General features: G+C 42.0%; 1 long non-coding RNA gene across 2 annotated transcripts in view; it reads right to left on the bottom strand.

Moving 5' to 3' along the window:
• Positions 1-7,838: 7,838 nt before the first annotated feature.
• LOC142358878 (uncharacterized) overlaps positions 7,839-16,104 on the bottom strand; it is a 35,538-nt gene continuing 27,272 nt past the window's right edge. For both annotated transcript variants that reach the window (XR_012761917.1, XR_012761916.1), the window contains exon 7: positions 7,839-8,431. This is a non-coding gene — a long non-coding RNA (uncharacterized LOC142358878). The remainder of the gene's footprint in view (positions 8,432-16,104) is intronic.

The raw sequence follows: 16,104 nt of genomic DNA, 5'->3' as shown, positions 1-16,104 counted from the left end.
CTTTAAGTTCCAATATTTGTAAGCAGTATTCTAACTTTTGCAAATTCTGAACCTCCATTGAACAACTTTGCTGTAAATGGCCAAGAACCAGCGTACTGTTATACTAAGCAAGATGACAACTTCTTAGGCTTTAACCTTCCAAACATTTTCCTTGGTTTTTATTCTACTTATTAAGGTAAAATGGCACTGGAAACCTAGCAATAGTATTAATAACTTTTAAAAAATGAATGCCATCTTATTTTCTCTCACAAAATGCTGTTTGTATTATCAAGATCAAACATTTTAAGTTTAAGCAAGATATCTTTAACATTATTTACAGTGTATCTAAGAATCAGGTGAAAAATGTTTGATAGTTAATGGAAATACATCCCTGAGACTCCTACATATTTTGTGTCAGGTCACTGCAGTGCAATTTGTCATGCTGTTCATTTACAGCAGTGAATCAGAAGTAAAGATAATATTTAAAAGTGTGACGTTATTTAATTGTTACGTTTTAATGGCTTGTCAGTTTAATAATAGTTTTTGATAAGTAACTTTAAGACAAGGAATGCTTTGTAAAATTGCAAAACCTGAAAGGTTATCATGACAATCATTCCACATAGTTCCTACACAGCTGACTCCGAGGATGCTTCCTGTAGTTTACTGGTAGTTATCATATGAGAATCTCAAAGCTGTGGAGGGGCTGTGCATCAGATGTTTGTCTATATTTCTTTGCTGTATGCTGCAGCAAACTTTCTGGGTATAAAAAAAAGATTTGGTAGCTGCTCCACATCTAAGGAAGGATTTACATATCTACTGTGCTTTGAAAACAGTTGTGCTGATATCTGCTTATGCTTATATATATATTATTTTTCAGCAAGCAGCACGGCAAGTCTTGCAGTGATTTAATTCTGTAAGGTTTTTTTTTATTAAATTAGTGGGCAGAGTAGATCAGCAAAGATTCTGGAATCTGTGCACAAGGTTACAACAGGTTATGCCAGGCTGCTGCGCTGCTACTAAATGAAGGCTTCTGATATGGCGATCTGAGAACTCTGAGTCTGAGTTTATAACTGTAATGGGATGAATTAGCAAGTGTTAGAAGAAAAGTGTTAGAAGGGAAGGAGAAAGATTTGTATGTCATTGTTAGGGTTTTAGCCAGCTACTACAGACACTGCTCTTAATCAATGTGTTCCAAAGCTTGTTACATTTCAGCCCAATCCTCCTAAAGAAAATTTTCTTAAACCCATATAGATATGTGGTTTATAATAGCGATCAATTCTTCAAGTACTGGGTTTCTAGAAAAGATTTCACAAAGACCAACAGCAACAGTTAAAAAGAATGAAGCAATTTATGGTAAAATATGAATAACAGGATTTCTTGACAAGATCATGAAGACTTATTTTTTTCTTTTTGGTATCTGAAAAAATCAGAATTCTTATTTTGTATTTTTCTTAAGTTTTTGAGCCAGAAAATAATTATTTCATACAGATTCTTGACTCCAGTATTATCCAATGAAAAGGAGGGAATATAATTTTCCAAAGTGGGATTTTTCCAGGCTAATTTTCATGACAGATTCTTGCTGAAAAATATGGAAGTCTTCAAGATATGCATTTCTGTTTGTAACTTCTGTTGCATTATTCAGTCAGAAGTTTTTAAATGGCAGTAAGTACAACTGTTTTCACTATAAATACTGCATCAACAAGAGCTGTTCCTGTAACTCAGGGTTACATATTTTAAATTGCTATAAAAAGAAATATAACACAAACCTTTAAAGACTCCTATTCTTTTTTGAAATGTCCCTGAAGCTGCAGCAGCAGCACATAGAACAATAATTTTTTTACTGTCTCGCACCAGAAGCAGTACGAGTTGAAGTGCTTTCCGAATGTGTGTATTTGGTCCCATGTCAATATCTACAGGTTATCTTCTAAGCCTGGGAAAAGTACTGGTGAAAAATCAGACGTGCAGCGGTTGAGATCATGAGATAATTCTTGTCGGGTTCATTCAGTGGTTTCTTGCACTTGATTTTGTTTGGGAGGGCAGCCAGTGAAGCAGTTAGCAACCTAGAACATTGCATGTTTTATTTCAACTACTTCTTTTACAAGGCAGAAAGAAATTCCTCAACATGGTGGACACATTAGCTTTGAACTGCAGGAGACCTCTAGCACAAGGTTAGCTAAATATGCTTCAGTAGAGGCACTAATGTTGGTGATCCTGTTTCCAGGCAAAGGAACTGCACAAAAAAATCTCTTGATTTGCCTGTTCCAGTATTGGCCACCACCCAGATTATTTAAAATAAAGACATACAGTGGCATCTGCTCCCCAGACTCTTTCTACCACAAGGGAATTGTAGCACAGGTACCTCTCATGCAGAAGCTGAGTGACTGCAGATGATGCAGAAGCACAAGGTCTAATTAGAATGCTAATCCTCCAGCAGGGTGTTTCCCTGATGTCCCCCCTGAACATCTGAATTTGTGCTCCAGCAGCTGAGAACCCGTACTAGCACCTACTGAGCATTTTTGGACTGTGTTTGTTATAGGTAGCTGTAATACACTACGTATACAAACAACAATAATTGTTAATTCCACAGTATAATGCGGCATAGAAATTTCAGATGAGAAATCCCTCAACTTAAATGAGAAATTAATCTTGTTCTGTTTTCTGATTATCACTCAAATACACTGGAGGCCTTCTTGTACATCATATTGGTGCCATCTGAGTGAAGCCACCGAGGCGAAAGGCTCCGGAGTGGACAACCGCGCAGGGGGACCCTTTCCCACAGCGGCAGTATCGTGCAGTCAAAAGCGCAGGGAGGGAGAAGGCACCCCAGCCCCCCCTCCCCCTCAGAGCAGGCAGGAGTCAGCTGCTAACGAGCGGGCAGCTCTGACTCAGCGGGGGCAGAGTCATCGGTGACGGAGGCGTGACCCTCCTGAGTACAACAGCAACCCCTAGGGAGCGCGAGCGACCAGGAGAGCGGCGAACAGGGCGGGCAAACAGGGTGTGGCGCGTCAGAAGGGAGTGGCGCGGCAGTTTACGCGGCAGTTTGCGCAGGCTGGGCGTGCAGGGAAGGAGGAGGCTCCCGAGGCAAGCTCAGGCAACTCATCTGCAGGAAGGAAGCCCAGCCATGGCACCCCGCCGTCAGAAGGCTGCTTCTTCCCTGCTTGTCAGAAAGGAAGCTGCAACCCAGACTGAGGTCCCTAGGAAGCACACAGCTGTCCAGGTCTCTGGCTGCAGCGAGTGCCACCAGCTAGCGCTGGAAACGGACAGTAGCAAAGGGAATATGTGCATAAGGTGTGACCAGGTGGACTATCTACTCTGCCTGGTGGCAGAGCTAAGAGAAGAGGTAGATAGGCTATGGAGCATCAGGGAGGCCGAGCAGGAGGTCGACTGGTGGAGCTGTGCCCTGACAACCCAGGAGTGTACCCATGAACAACCTGTAAAAACGGCCTGGGACCAAAGGGCACTAGTAACATCCCCCCATCGGGCTGAAGGAAGGGACGCAAAGGACAACAGCAAGTGGAAGCGGGTCCACAATCAGGGCAGGAGGTGAACCCTTCCCTTGCCCACCACATCTCCACAGGTGCCTCTGCATAATAGGTATGAGGCTCTAGATGTGGAGGACAAGGTGGTGGATGGTGCAGCGGTTGACCCATCCACATCAGAGGAGGCACAAAGATCAGAAGGACCTCCCTCTCGTATTACTACCAGCTCCACAAGGAAGAAGAGAAGAGTCATAGTTGTAGGAGACTCCCAGCTGAGGGGAACAGAGGGTCCGATATGCCGGGCAGACCCTGCTCTCAGGGAAGTCTGTTGCGTCCTGGGAGCACGGGTCAAGGACATTGCTAGCAAACTTCCTAGACTGGTCCAATCCTCAGACTATTATCCTCTACTGCTCTTCCATGTGGGTGCGGACGAAGTTGCAGTAAGTAGCCCGAAGGCAACTAAAAAAGAATTCAAAGCCCTAGGACGATTAGTAAAGGAATCTGGAGCACAGGTTATCTTCTCATCGCTCCTTCCAGTGGTAGGCAGAGATGTTGAGCGACATAGGCAGACTCAGTCTATTAACACATGGCTCCGTGACTGGTGTCACTGCCGCAACGTTGGGTTCTGTGACCATGGGACAACATACACAGCACCAAGCTTGCTGGCGTGAAATGGGGACCAGCTTTCTCAAAGGGGGAAGAGGATCTTTGCCCAAAAGCTTGAGGGGCTCATTGACAGGGCTTTAAACTAGAGGTGAAGGGGGAAGGGGAACATATCAGGCTTGCCAGCAACAGGCTAGGGGAGGATACACAATGGTTAGAGGGATGGGGGGCTAGTAGGAGCCCTCAACCCGTTGCCCAGCAGCAGATGAGGGACACTGCAGCAATGTGGAAGTCTTGCCGAGGGGAGCTGGAGGTGTCTGAGGTATCAGGTGCCAACAAGAAAATACCCATGAAGCACCTCAAGGGAAAAAAGGAGTGCTCTGCTATGAAGGTAATAAGGCCGACAGCTCAGACGAAATGTCTCTATACAAATGCACGCAGCATGGGAAACAAACAGGAGGAGCTGGAAGCAGTCGTGCTGCTGGAAAGCTACAACCTGATTGCCATCATGGAAACTTGGTGGGATGAACCCACGACTGGAATGTGGCTCTTGATGGCTACAGGCTGTTCAGAAGGGACAGGCGAGGAAGGAAGGGCAGGGGTGTTGCCCTTTACATCAAGAAAACACTACAGAGTGAAGAGCTGTCCCTGAAGAATAGCCACGAGCAGGTCGAAAGCTTATGGGTAAGAATTGGAGAGAGAGACAACAAAGGGAACCTAGTGGTTGGTGTCTACTACAGGCCGCCAGATCAAGAGGAGCTGATAGACGAAGCGTTCTTCCGCCAGCTCCAGGAGGCTTCGCGCTCGCAGGCTCTCGTCCTACTGGGGGACTTCAACCACCCCGACATCTGCTGGAAAAGCAACACGGCAAGCTGTAGGCAATCCAGCAGGTTCCTAGAATGCATTGAAGACAACTTCTTAAGCCAGATAATAAGCACGCCTACCCGAGGGGATGCGATACTAGACCTGGTAGTCACCAATGCGAGTGAGCTCGTTGGGGATGTCAAGATCGGAGGCAGCCTGGGCTGCAGTGACCATGCGCTGGTGGAACTAATGCTACGGAGGGAAATGTGAATAACAAAGAGCATAGTCAGGACCCTAAATTTTAGGAGGGCAAAATTCCAGCTCTTCAAGGAGATAGATAGTCAGAAGGACTCCCTGGGAAACGGTCCTCAGGGACAGGGGAACAGAACAGAGCTGGCAGGTCTTTAAGGATGTATTCCACAGAGCGCAAGAGCTCTTGATCCCCAAGTGTAAGAAGTCGGGCAGAGAAGGGAAGAGACCGGCATGGCTGAGGCAAGAGATGCTGGTCAAACTAAGGAAGAAGAGGGAACTGCACAGGCAGTGGAAGCAGGGACTGACTTCCTGGGAAGAGTATACGGAAGCTGCCCGGTTGTGTAGGGATGGGGTCAGGAAGGCCAAGGCACAGCTGGAGCTGAACTTGGCAAGGGAAGTGAAAAATAAGAAGAAGGGCTTCTACAGGTATGTCAGCCGGAAAAAGATGGTCAAAGAAAGCATACCCCCGCTCATGAGTGAGACCGGCGAACTGGCAACAGCAGATGAGGAGAAAGCTGAGGTACTCAACAACTTTTTTGCCTCAGTCTTCACTGGCAACCTCTCTCCTCACCCCTCCCGAGTCAATGAATGGCATGAAGGAGACCAGGAGGGTAAAATCCCTCCAGCTGTAAGTGAAGATCAGGTTCAGGATCTCCTGAGGAACATAAATGTTCAGAAGTCCATGGGACCTGATGAGATGCATCCCACAGTCCTGAGGGAACTGGCTGACATAGTTGCCAAGCCACTCTCCATGATATTTGAAAAGTCATGGCAGTCAGGGGAAGTTAGCCAGTGACTGGAAAAAGGGAAACATTGTGCCCCTTTTCAAAAAGGGTAGAAAGGAAGACCCTGGGAACTACCAGCCTGTCAGCCTCACCTCTGTGCCTGGGAAGATCATGGAACAGATCCTCCTAGAAGATATGCTAAGGCACATGGAGGCCAGGGAGGTGACTGGAGACAGCCAGCCAGCATGGCTTCACCAAGGGCAAGTCCTGCCTGACCAACCTAGTGGCTTTCTATGATGGTGTAACAACAAGAGTGGACAAGGGAAAACCAATGGATGTCATCTATCTGGATTTTTGTAAAGCCTTTGACACAGTCCCCCACAACATCCTTCTCTCTAAATTGGAGAGCCATGGATTTGATGGGTGGACCGTTTGGTGGATAAGGAATTGTTTGGATGGTCGCAGCCAAAGGGTAGTGGTCAATGGCTCAATGTCCAGGTGGAGACCAGTGACGAGTGGAGTCCATCAGGGGTCCGTACTGGGACCGGTGCTGTTTAATATGTTCATCAAAGACATGGACAGCGACATTGAGTGTACCCTCCGCAAGTTTGCAGATGACACCAAGCTGACTGGTACGGTCGAGAGACCAGAAGGATGGGATGCCATCCAGAGAGACCTGGACAAGCCGGAGAGGTGGGCCTGTGTGAACCTCATGAGGTTCAACACGGCCAAGTGCAAGGTCCTACACCTGGGTCGGGGTAATCCCCGGTATCAATACAGGCTGGGGGATGAAAGGATCGAGAGTAGCTCTGCTGAGAGGGACTTGGGGGTACTGATAGACAAAAGGCTGGACATGAGCCGGCAATGTGCGCTGGCAGCCCAGAGGGCCAACCGTGTCCTGGGCTACATCAGGAGAAGCGTGGCCAGCAGGTCAAGAGAGGTGATTCTGCCCCTCTACTCTGCTCTGGTGAGACCTCACCTGGAGTACTGCCTGCAGCTCTGGAGCCCTCAGCACAAGAAGGACATGGAACTGTTGGAGCGGGTCCAAAGGAGGGCTACAAAAATGATCCGAGGGCTGGAGCACCTCTCCTATGAGGACAGGCTGAGAGAGCTGGGCTTGTTCAGCCTGGAGAAGAGAAGGCTGCGGGGACACCTGATTGCAGCCTTTCAGTACTTAAAGGGAGCCTATAGGAAAGATGGGGACAATCTTTTTGGTAGAGACAACAGTGACAGGACGAGGGGTAATGGTTTTAAACTAAAACAGGGTAGGTTTAGGCTAGATATAAGGAAGAAATTCTTTACAATGAGGGTGGTGAAACACTGGAACGGGTTGCCCAGAGAGGTAGTGGAGGCCCCATCCCTGTAAACATTCAAGACCAGGCTGGACAGGGCTCTGAGCAACCTTATCTAGTTAGTGGTGTCCCTGCTCGCTGTGGGGGGGTTGGACTAGATGACCTCTAGGGGTCCCTTCCAACCTAAAACTTTCTATGATTCTATGATTCTGGTACAGACCATCTTTCTTCCTTTCTAGTAGGAAGAGATTGGAAAAGATCTATGACAAACAGTATTTTATCTAAGTTACAAAAGATCATAAGGCTTCTAAAAGCATATTTGGGTGGAAGGAATGAAACAGCATTTATATGACCTTTTGTTAAATACTAGGCCTATTTGCAGTGTAACACCTAGTCACGTTAAAGGGAGTAAGGGAGTCTGATAAGCGGCAAAAGGAGAGCCCTCCCATTGAGTCACGAGGTTCAGAGCAGACCCCTTTGCTTTCTAAACTCTCTCTCAGAGAGGAGTCTAGGTGTGGCTGGATCTACTCCTAGTCCCAGACTTGGTCGACGGTGTATGTCTAAAGGGTTAAGTGTGTAGCCACTTCTCAGATTCAACTTGCCTGCCAGAGCCCCTCCAAGGACTTTCACTGAAACAGTTTCGCAAAGTTGAAGCAATAGTAATTTATTCAAGTGACAGGTATCACAGATTTGAGATTGCCGTTGATAAATGCACTGTCTACAAAAGTTGAGCTCAAGGTAATGGTTTAGCACTTTAGTTAACAATGTGTTCCCAGGGATACATCTGACAAAGTCAGAGGTGTGACTCTTACCAAAAAGACGTCCCTTCTTGAGGCGGGAAGAGAGGTTCAGGCCTGTTGACCCGTCTGTCAGGTAAAGTCCTCGCTTGGCTCCTCCTCCCAAAGAGAGTTTTCAAGTGCCTATTTTTATAGGTTTGGAAAATCTGTTTGCGAGGTGGGACTGAGTCAATTATTGTGTGTCGGCTGGCTCTTGGCATGGAATGTCGTGTCGTCAGAAGCGGGACTCAGCAGTTCAACACGCCTATGGAGCGGGCATCTTGGTATGTGTATTCGGGGGCCATCTGTGCTTTATCCAAAGCAATCTCTGGCTGCGCAGCCTCCACAATGCCCCACAGATCACTTGGTTTACAGTGATGGGCTATCCCCCCTTACTTCTGTCTGATAAGATAACCACAATTTAATTGCTCCCTTTGTTAACTCTTCGGATCTTGACGCTTCAGTCCGAGTATGTCTTTCGTCTGGCATTGACAAGTCCAGCAAGGCCATCGATTACACACCTACAGGTTTAGAATCCAATAGTTAAAATAAAATGTAATAACATAGTGTTTCCTCTTATTTAACTAACTAACTTTTGATGCATATTTTCCTCTACGAACTAAGCAACATCTTCAAGATTCCTAAGAAAGATCATTACTTGTACATTGCTTTCTGACATACATGTTCTAGGGCTATTATGTTGTCTAAACCTTTTTGAAAAGTCACAATACCAATATTCATCCTTCTCTAAAGGTCTTGACTTTTGTTACTGCTCGACATCATGAGCTAAAATTCTACGAAAATGACATTATAAAGTTAGATATAATATTTATGAAAATCCTATTAAATCTCTCTCAAAACTTTGCTTCACAACTGTATTTTATATAATGGTTTTTTTCCTAGATAAAAGGAAGAAAATTAATTATCTGTGATTAAGACAGTTCATCCTGTATGTGAAAAAAAAGTCATACTTTGCAAATTACGGCTATTGCTATGGGTCACACTGCTTGTTTCTCAGAAGATTATTAAAATGAGGAAAATAAAAAAATAGAAATAATTTTTATATTCTAAAGGAAAAACCTAAGCCCTAATCCTGCAAACTCATTGACACAGAGATAAATTTGATTAGACCTGAGCTAGAGTTTGTTTGGTACATAGATGCTACTAGAGTTATTATAATGGGCAATATTTAAGTCCACAGTTAAAATATAACCTTATATATGTGTGAGGTAATTGCCAGTTCCCAAAACCATTTATATATATCACAGCAGTCTGATAAGAGTAAAAGCTGCTTCCCAACAGTGTTCATGATTGTTATCGAAAAAATGGGTCTCTTTTGTGATCCACAGTAATTTCTCAGTCAACTATTGGTTTCTTTTGTCCATGGGTAGATTATTTATCTCTGTCTTTCCCAGACTTTCCTTATAACTTATATTTTTACTTAAAATGTTTCTATTCGCTTCGCATGGATAGAAAAAGCAATATTTTTAACAAATCATTGTAACAAAAAGATATATGTTACCATTATTATGATTAATTGTACATATATAATATGACATGTAATTGTGATGATGAAAGATTTCATATGGCTATACAAAAATGCAGCATAAAAATAAATGTTGAAATGCTATTGTTCAGCTTCAACTTCGAAGCAGTATGTAGACTCCACCTCTATATGCTGATCTTAGCTGATGCTTTGTTTAGCAAGCCTTTCTTTGGCACAATCTCATGACAAGAAAGCATTTTGTATCCTGTTTTCTTCCGTCTGAAAGAACATTTCCTTAAGCAATGAACACTTCTTCATTGTTGATGAGTAAGATTTCACACCTGATGAGTCTAATCCCATTCAAATGTTCATTATCCCAAACCAGGTGAATTAGAGTCCCAGTTCAAGACACTATGAGTCTGAATTCACCACAGAAGTAAAATAATTATAAAATTATTCATGTTCTTCATTTGGAAAATCTTTAAATTTCACCAATTTATATAAAATTTACTTTGCAGCTTACATTAATTATGGTTTTAGTACACAAACTGGTCCAGTGGTGATGACAATGAAAACTTTTTCGCTTTGATAAAGTGAAGGAAAAAATTCTTAACCTCACACTATATATCACCTTGAAAATGAATATAAAGTTATTATTTAATGTAAATGTACAATGGGAGAAAACAGTTTAACTATTTTTTTCATTTATTAATAGATTTCATGTTTATTTCTATTTCTGCCATTACTTTGAAAGTAGTTAACCTAGGCTAAATGTTTACACTAAAACCAGAACTGTTTGGAAAACTGCACACACAACCTCAACCATTTTGAAAAATTTTAGTGTTTAACTTTGATTTAAAATTGTAATGTAACTTTTTTGGCTAGTATTGACAAGCCAATAGGATGTGGAAACTGTTAGTTTCAAACTATTGTGAGTAATAACTACTTGTACTTTGTAGTGCCAAAACTAGTTGAATGAATTAATGTCAAAGTCAACGGTGTGACTCTAATCCTCCTTAATTCTCAGTCTATAAGCCAGCCACAACATGCAAACCAGAGGGAAGAGGTTTAAAATTTATTAGATGTTCAGTCATTAGTCCTTAAAACCTTAGTTGCCATTCTGTTGCTGCAGCTCTGCAAAACATTCAGCTTAAAAACTACTCAAAAACTGATTTTTGATCATCCTTCAAACTGCGTTATTCTATATGAAAGCTTACAGCTACAATTATCAAAATGATACTGTCTATAATGTTCATTCTGGTAAATATTACTGCTTTATGTAATCAAAGAAGATTATAAAGTCTGTCTTCAGAAATGGCTCCAATCTACATTTAAGAATATATTTCTTTTATAAGTACCTCTTATAACAGAGGTTTGAAATACAACAGATGAATTTTTAGACATGTGAATACATGACCCTCGTTTTCTTTGTAATTCAACCACCTAGTGTTGTAATTATATGAAATTAGTAAAAAATCCATAACATTAACCAGTATTTAGCATTAAGTATACCTATGCACCTGGGTAGGAACAACCTCATGCACCAGTACAGGCTTGGGGTGGATCTGCTGGAGTGCAGCTCTGTGAAAAGGGACCTGGGAGTGCTGGTGGACAACAGGTTGACCATGAGCGAGCAGTGTGCCCTGGTTGCCAAGAAGGCCAATGAGATCCTGGGGTGCATCAAGAAGAGTGTGGCCAGTAGGTCGAGGGAGGTTCTCCTTTCCCTCTACACTGCCTTAGTGAGGCCCCATCTGGAGTACTGTGTCCATTTCTGGGCTCCCCAGTTCAAGAAAGATGAGGAGCTACTGGAGTGAGTCCAGCAGACGGCTACAAGCATGATGAGGGGACTGGAGCATCTCTCCTATGAGGAAAGGCTGAGGGAGCTGGGCTTGTTCAGCCTGAAGAAGAGAAGGTTACGAGGGGACCTAATAAATGCTTATAAATATCTCCAGGGTGGGTATCAGGAGGATGGGGCCAAACTCTTTTCAGTGGTGCCCAGTGACAGGACAAGGGGCAATGGGCACAAACTGAAGCAGAGGAAGTTCCGTCTCAACATAAGGAAGAACTTCTTCCCTCTGAGGGTGATGGAGCACTGGAACAGGCTGCCCAGGGAGGCTGTGGATTCTCCTTCTCTGGAGATATTCAAGACCCGCCTAGACAAGGTCCTGTGCAGCCTGCTGTAGGCGACCCTGCTTCGGCACGGGGGTTGGACTAGATGACCCACAGAGGTCCCTTCCAACCCTGAACATTCTGTGATTCTGTCCAAGTATGTTTAAAGTTTTATTCAGCTAGCCTATCATGGAGCATTTTGTGATAAGTTACTTAGGGTGCGTACTTACATGAAAGCAAATAAGTGATATCAGAAGGATAACTCCTTTTATAGTTGCACTTCTACAGCATGAACTGCATGCCCATACAAAAATATTGCAGTTTTTATTGTTATCCCTCATTAAAAGCAGTTCACAGAATATACAGTTTGTACCTGCATTTTCAACATCAGGAGGAGATTCTGAATAAGAACTACTTTGAGGTCACTGCCTCCATCACCTTAGATAAGGATCAGTATTATCACCTCCATAATGATATAGGTGTTTCTGACCTGAGCAAAGTTGCCACTGAAACTGATGTAACTACTTAGTAATTCACACGACTGTCTGGGACCTGAGTAAGCTTGTTTACTTCAAAGCTTCCTACATTCCCATGTTTTTCAAAACAAGCAAACAATCCCTCATCCTATTTAACTAGTCATTTCAGAGAGAAGTCAAAATACCTGCTCAGCTGGTTTATAGTGATAATGGTTTCTCAAGAAATACCGATTTAAAATATGTGCATCTCAGTTTCTTCTCTCCTGGAATTTCTGGCAAGAAAAACTATCCAGAGCTTTATATGGCTCTTAATAAATTGTAAGTTTTCTTTATGCAAATTTTTAGAGGGGTTTTCAGTTGGCTAGCCATGTTTGACAGACTTATTAGCAAAACTAGTCTGTCATTCCTCAGTGAGTATGAAAGTTTAGTTAAGTGTAAAAGTACTTTGGTCTTGAAAGCATTTTCCACATTTTTTTTCATTAAATAGTTACAAAATCACTCCCAGTAACCATGTAATGTGGATATCACATATATTTAAAAATCCTGTTTCAGCTAGCATAATTCTATTTTTCCCTTGTGTTCATGGATTAGTATAATAAATATTTGCTTGCCTTGAATTACTTTCCTAAAGACTTATTAAAAAGGACAAAAATATATCCCTTGTCTATGTCTGATATATGATGTAGGAATTAGCATTACATTTCACAGCAATTTGAATTTGTTGAAGTTGTTTAGCGAGATATACCTGAATATGAACTTGAGTTTTTAAGGCAGATAATAGAGAGGTAGTATCCATTGAAATAAAGGGAAAACATGCATGTACATTCTCTGGAATGCTTTGAAAAGCTCAGCGGTAATAATTTTTATTAAACCATTATTTGTTAGCAGATAGTAGTGTTTTGTTATTGAGTCGTAGCCAATATAGTCCTCTTATGGGATACAAAAGCTGCTTTTTATCCTTAAGGTGGACTTCTTGAGAAACTTAGCTTCAAACAACATTTCCAAAAGGCACAAGTGGATATTTCATTGCTGTTTCTGTATTTATACCTGTGTTACGAGAACTTCTTTATGAACCTGCAGCTCTGAGTTGGATCAAAGCAGCTAGAGAGTGCCCTTGCCAATCTGAACATTGTTTAGCGTTGCTTTGAAGCAGGAGCAATATCAGGCCTCACTGCTGAATTAGGACTGTTATTTTCTTTTTTGTTTGCTTGCAAAAGAAAAATGGCAGCAATTTTATTTTTCTCTGAAGGCAAATATTGCAAGGTTTCTACAGTAATACAGGCAGGCTGAGTAGTCTCAAAGGTCTGTGAAGGAAGGAAGGGATTTTGCTATTCATTTAACATTTCATATTTTTTAAAACCTAATTACCTGCAGAACCACAAAACCACAAAACTAGCACAAGCTTGGAGACCAACTAATGACTATAAACTCACATAAAGAATGACCCCATTGCACAGACTTTTTTAAAGTGCATTAAAGAAATAATAACAGAGGAATTGAGTCTCTCCTCCACCAGTGTGCAGAACCCACTGAGAACTGGACAATCGCAACTGACCCGTGGGACATAACCCTCCAGTGACACCACACGAAGACAAGATTTCCAGGCTCTACCAATATAGCAGTTCAATTAGCTGAATCCTAGCGATTTCAGCAGCATCTTTTCAAGTTGCCTGTACCTGATCACCCACAGGCAAATCCATGCACTATGCAGCACAAAGTTAAATGTTAAACTGTCCACAACATCTTTCTACCATTGCTTACACTCTGAAACTTGAGGCAAGATACATTTATCTATTTATTCTGAAAATGCAACTTTAAAAAAATCCTAACTGTAGCAACAGACACTGAGACACACAAAGCCTCATTACATATATTCCACTGATGGATGTGTTCTGCAAGTCAAAATGAATTTCTGTCCCACTGGAATTAAGACACCTTCAGGATTTTAAGCAACGTGAAAACTGAAATATTACATGTTTCTGAAAAATGACTGATGCTCTATTATAATAAGGCTGAGTTAAAGCTTATGTGGTTCAAGTCAAATGTTACAAACCAAAGGTGTAAGGTGAGTCTTTTGTAGTATATAGGAAGCACTGAAATAGAGAGGAAAACATGACATATGGAAAAAGTGTTGCAATGTAGGCAGCTAAGTAGAAGAATAACCTATTTTAAACAACTCTTTCCTTGCAAATTCCCTGACGTGGACAGGCACTGCTGTGATCACTGACGACACATTCTTCTGTACTGTCATCCCACACTGGCACCCATTCAGCTTTCCCAGTGAAACATTATAGCATCACAGTCCCCAGTTTTCTCATAATTAAGACAGTAGTCAGGATGTCACTCATACAACATCACTACCTGCTTCAGGTTAAACGACAAGCCTTATAATGCTCTGTTCAGAAATGTCAGAATCGAGTTATTAGCCATACAAAATAACTACAGCATCTTGTCTGAATCTTTGCACACAGCTGTGCACACTTTTATCACAGCTACACAATGGCAGAGGCAACATCCCTACATCCTCTCAATGCGTATAGACAGACTTGCAAAATTAACTGATGCAGACCTGCTTGTGCAGGAGGTGGGATTGTCTCGATCATATTTTTTTACTGCTATAGTAATAGATAAACCCACTAGAGTCAATAGAAACAGCCCCCTTAAAGATGGATTGTGCTGTTACATTACAATGCTGAGTAGGAATGGCAGTGCGGTGGGAGTGCATGTTCCCATCCCCTTGAACATCCAGTCTCCAATGACCTAATTCTGCTCTGCACCTCACTCAGTGCTGGAGGAGAAGGGAAGCGTAATGGGAAGCATACCAGTGGCAGTGATAGTTGTATATATTCAATTCTGATCATTATAGCTGATCTGGAAGACAAAGTTAGCTGAAGTATTTCTAAAATTCCTATTCTTTGCAGAGTAATTTTTTAAAAGACTAATCCCAGAAAGAACAGAATCAACATGAACTTCTAAAGGTAAGGAACCCAGTCATTTCTATTGGTTATTATGGTAACTAGCTCAAGCTACAGCATAACTATTATCAATCTTGACTGTCATTATTTTTTATAGCCTGTATTTGGCTCAGGAGTTTCAACATAAAATGGCTCCTGGTTCCAGTACTTCCCTGACATTACACTGAAAAATTCAGAACAGATTTTATCTCAAGACTTTCTTCAGAGAGTATTCCTGGAACAAGAACTTGACTTTACATCCTGTTGCAGAAAAAATATGCTCTTAAGACATCTGTGAGAAACACATGCTTGCTTAAGTCCATCTTTGTTCATTTGCCACCCTTTAACATGACTTCTAATTAAGTGAAATCACGACTAGATTTCCTTTTCATGAAGCAAGGCTGTTTTCTGATAAGAACAATATGGGAAGAATTATTGACATAGATTAAGTGTATCTTGTGAAACTCACTTTGCTTTAATTTAAATTTAATGCTTTACCATTTATTACTATTGTTTGATCTCTTAATCAAGGCACTACCAGATTAAAAAAATTCAAATAATGTTCCTTTTCTCTTGCCTCTCTTATCTTTAATCATATGTGAACAATAGTACTAATTTTCTGCACGTTCTTTTCCATTTCTTCATCCAAGAGTTTTAAGCCACATTGTTTAGGAAAGACAATGCATTTGACTCTGAAGTTTGCTAATCAGATTGTTATGAATCCCATAGCTTGTCAAGAATTACCACTCCAAATATTCACTTGAAACAAAATCGTATGATCTCACAAATGCAGGCTGATTGCACCATCATCTACAAATCTTCTAGACACCTGGTCTTGATTCTCCATCACTTTGTACCTTGAGTCATCATCCCCAGTGACACTGAAATCAAAGCGCATGTTAATACACAGCAATGGAGAACTGACCCTGAACTTCCATTATTGCCTCTTCTAAAGTATAAACAGGAATCATAACAAGTGGCCTGCCAATCACATTGATCTGGAACTAGGGAGAAGGGATCAAAAGACAAAGTGGAGAGACATTTTCAAGAGAAACCTTTCACAGAATGTATCTGCATGGACTGTTTCTCACAATGAGTACAAAAATGTACAGGTTTTTGTTAGGAATGAATGGCAGCATGCTTACACAAACACACCACGAACATTGATT

This window comes from Opisthocomus hoazin, chromosome Z, assembly GCF_030867145.1.
Source record: "Opisthocomus hoazin isolate bOpiHoa1 chromosome Z, bOpiHoa1.hap1, whole genome shotgun sequence".
NCBI lineage: Eukaryota > Metazoa > Chordata > Aves > Opisthocomiformes > Opisthocomidae > Opisthocomus > Opisthocomus hoazin.
Note: the sequence above shows the minus strand (reverse complement) of the source record. Positions and strands in the feature narration are given on the sequence as shown.